Source organism: Epinephelus lanceolatus, chromosome 22 (assembly GCF_041903045.1).
Source record: "Epinephelus lanceolatus isolate andai-2023 chromosome 22, ASM4190304v1, whole genome shotgun sequence".
In the NCBI taxonomy this organism is placed as follows: domain Eukaryota; kingdom Metazoa; phylum Chordata; class Actinopteri; order Perciformes; family Serranidae; genus Epinephelus; species Epinephelus lanceolatus.
Genome location: NC_135755.1, coordinates 16,585,876 through 16,590,263, shown reverse-complemented (window position 1 = coordinate 16,590,263; position 4,388 = coordinate 16,585,876). Strand labels below are relative to the sequence as shown.

General features: G+C 38.0%; 1 protein-coding gene across 1 annotated transcript in view; it reads right to left on the bottom strand.

Moving 5' to 3' along the window:
• Positions 1–4,388, bottom strand: part of LOC117246168 (GTPase IMAP family member 7-like) — a 143,643-nt gene that overhangs the window by 115,691 nt on the left and 23,564 nt on the right. The window lies entirely within an intron of this gene.

Genomic DNA, 4,388 nt, shown 5'->3' with positions numbered 1-4,388 from the left:
TCTGCCCTAACACTGCTTTTAGCTCTGGTAGCCAAAAAGCCATGGCAATATTTAGGAGAGTATACCCATTTCCACCTTGGAAACCTACCAATCTACTTAGTAGTACACCTTCCTCATCAGCTTCCACTTCACCACAGATTTAGCCAGTATTTGCAAAAATAATTTCTTTCTCCTTTCCTCTAAAATGGTAATTACTCCCTTGTTCCCCAAAGTCTTATCTTCCACTGTACCTACAGTTATTAGTACCTCATTCATACAACAAAATAACACTGTAAAGCGCAGGCTGTGATCTATGGCAGCCATCTAAATGTAGCAACTGCATGCTGGAAATGATGATTTAAATTGAACAAAGCTATTATGAAAAGCTCTGCATCTCACAACGCAATATACAGTGTTCAGTCCTGACAGAAATAACTGAAAGAAATAAACTTACCCATTATGTTGTCAAAAGTAAAGTTGCTGTTTAGTGACAATCGGTCTGAGTGTGAAGGCTGCCAGAGTGTGAGAGAGACATTTGCTGTTAGTTTTACTTTCTGATTCGTGGCAGACAATTAAAATACCTGTATAGGCGTTTCCAAGCACATCCATTTTGTATGCCTCACCTGAGGGCATTATCTGATTGTGGAAACACAGAAAAACATGTGAGTCATTTTTGAAATGCATTTGCAGGCCTTGGTAGACAGCTTAATATCCATGATGAAAAAAATCATCATAGCCCAAACAAAGTACCTAACTGTACTCAAGCAGCTTGTGTTGTGGAATAAATTAGAATAAATGAAACTCAGAACTCAGGTTTGCACATTTGAGGGTTCACTCACAAGAAAGCCAAATATGTGACACCCCTACAAGCCTTTCTGTACATAGACATTCAAAAAAGGGTTTCCATTACATAAAATGCTAGTTGTTGTTATTTAGCCAAGATTATCTCGACCCAGACACCCAATTGTTTTCTATCTGTTGTAGGAACCAAATCAGACTGTAGATAGCAGATTTGCTTTTTATAAAATGTTAACATTCACTTCCTTTTGCTTACACATACACAAATTTGGTCAAGGTCAGGTCAGAGCGATAGATAAGAACAGAGTGGTGACAGCCTTTGATGTCGCCGCCAGAGCGGTCACGTACATGTAAGCCTCAATAGTTCTATACACAGCCTCCGTTGACATGTTCTTCTATGGGACAGACAGCAGTGAGCTCGCTTTTGAAAGGTAAATATTAAAATAAACCGTACAAAGGTACATATACAACTCTTATTGAATTACTGTGTATACACCAATGTCAGTTATGTGTATTGAGTGGCTGGATGACAACTAAAAGCGTAATTAGACAAGTTTTTCTGTGTGTTTTTTTTTTGGGGGGGGGAGCTTTGTGTTAGCTTCATGGACTACAGATAAATTAGCAACTAAACTGTAATCTGGTGCAATGCATCTCTTATATAGCTACATGGGATTAATGTAGGCTATTTGTGAATACTCCCTGACATTGGACAATGATGATAAATGATGGTTTTCTGTTAAACATTTTATGTATTTAAATGATGACTGTGACAATAAGAGCAATTGTGTGTCTGTGAGAACAAGAAAAAATTAAAAGACAATGTATGAAGGCTCTTACATCACAGAAAATGATAAATTTGACATTAAGGAAGAACAATTTTATTTAACAGAGATCATATTCCAGCATTAGGACAGCAGAACAAAGGTGGGGCTATGAAATGTTTAAAAAAGCCATATGAGATTTACTGCAGGCACAACTATGTACACAACTCTTCAAGCTGTGGTTGGACACACTGGAGAGCTGGTGGAGAGATGCACACTGAAGATGTTCAAGGCCATCATGAATAACCCAGTTCATCCACTCCATAACACCTTGATGGAACAAAAAAACAAAACAGCGGTGGACGGCTCCTCTCTCTTCGAGGCAGGACAGAGAGATACAGAAGATATTACGTATCTACAGCCATCACACTTTTTAATTCTTTTGCAAATAATAAATGAGCTGACAGACAATTGAATAAAGTTATTCTTATTGTTATTATTCTTATCTCATCTGCCATTCACATCTTTAGTGAAGGACCCAATGATGGTCTGAGATGCCTGGTTGAGGAATAGCAACAGTCAGCATTATAAACTCTCAGTCTAACAATGAACTCTGAATATGGGAAACTGAGTATCCAGTTCTAGAACAGCTGATCTGAATTGGTTGAATAAACTCTGAGTATGTTATCCTTTGTATGCCCCGATTCACCATAGCAACACCAGATAAACAAAGAGCAACTTATCTCACGCTAGTGGAACACAAGCTCCTTTTACACGCTTACAGAGAATATGAGCACATATTCTGTAAAAACAGTAACACTACTGTAGTACCTGGTACTAAGATCTCATCCAGTGCATTAATGAGGTTAGGCACTGGATGACAAAAAACTTACAACTCAATGATGATAAAATGGAAATTCTTCTCGTTGGTCCAAAAGCTTTAAAAAAACACATCTTTTTTCACAAGCTTTTAACTAGATGTGTGTGTGTGTGTGTGTGTGGTTTTAACCAGCTGTACCATTACCATTGTTTTGTGTTTTTGTTGTTATCAGGTTTTTACATGCTCTTGTACTGTGTAATCTCCTTGCTGTTATGTGTTTGTTTTTATATGTATGTTGTGTTTGTTTTAAGCACATTGAGCTATGCTTGTCATATGAAATGTGCTATACAAATAAATTTGACTTGACTTGACTAAGATTACTCTTAAAAGTGCCTGACAATGCAACCTCCTGCTAAGAGGCAGGAGGGACCCTTAAACCTTTAATATTTGATCAGTGTAGTGTTTGACCCACTCTGACTTCCCTGAACAGGAACAATTTAAAAAAGAGGCGTATCTGGTGTAAAAGTAAGTTGGCTTTATTACAAGGAAATTGATTTGCAGTGGGGGAAAAAATACACGTCATTCCACACTTAAAACAACATAAACATGAACACTCCATACAGTATCTCCATTTACACATAATGTTATGGCCAGATTGGCTGGATCCTATTTCCATATCCATTGCAGAGTGAACCGGGCAATGTCATGGATAATCTACAGGCATCGTCATCTATTGCTAAAAAAAATAAACTTTATGTACATGTTGTTAGTCCAGGAGTGTGGCAGATGATTTGTTTCACATAAAGATACAGTTTTGTTTAATTGGAGTGTCGCGTACCCTTAAACAGGAGACGAAAGTAGGTGCTAATGTAAAGGCACCATAAATGCATATTAACTGCAACAACACATTGTTATTATTACAGAGAATGAGGGAGAAATTGAGGCAGAATCTGAAAATGATAGGGAAGTACCAGGAGGCAGTCTGCAGATAGAGGATGAAGGAGAGGTCAGCGGACTTCCAGGGGCCAGTCAGTCAGGGGCTGCCACTGAAGAAGCCACTTCTACAGGGGAAGGTGATCCAGGGACCAGTGTGCTAGGGGCCAGTCATGACAGGGTGAGTGTGGAGGACTGAAGGAAGCAACTTAGGATGGAGACACTCCTAAGAAAGAGAGCAGAGAGGGCTCTTGCACAACAAAATAGAATAAATTTGGGATTAAGAAAGAAGTACAATTTAAAAAAAATGACTCAGCAAAGGGTGGTCACTTTGTTCCCATCCCTGGAGCTGGAAAAGGCATAGCTTTAGGAACAGCAAACCCTGCAAGAAGAAAACATGACACACATACACAACTAAGAAAAAGAACAGCCACAAAATAATTTGCTGCTCATGTAATTTTTAGCTACCTCACTTGTGGAGTCTTTTGACAGCAGAAACTTCACAGGGCTCTTTCAGGATCACCTAAAAGACACAATTTAAAATAATTAAACTCAACGTTCCATATAAACGTAATATTTTTAAATCAGAGGTAAATAATATTAATTCAGTGGCAACAGGTGTTGTGATACACTACGGGAGTATATCACAACAGGTGTTGTGATATACTCCCGTAGTGTTTAAACCACTGTGCAATGTTTTGCTCTTGTACGATTAAGTTTATGAATGTAACATTCAAAGACAAGCTGAAATAGCATTTTTAAGCTGTCTAGCCTCTATAGTGTGACTGTGACATAGTTCCAAGTTAAACATAATATATGCCTTAAATGCTGACAGAAGTAGTAGTAGTAGTGAAGTAGTAGTCCTATTTTAGTCTGTCATCCCACGGCATACATATAAACAGGAATTAAATTATGAGATAATAACACTCTTATGTAAACATTAAAAGAATACACCGTACGTAACGTTAGGTATTTGATAAAGGCTCAGGCAGAAGTATGTGCGCCTGTCCTACATTATCTTCTTATGGAACAGTTCAGAAAACTAATAAAAGCTAACTTAACACATCCGATTAATGTTACCCTTAGCTAACACCGTC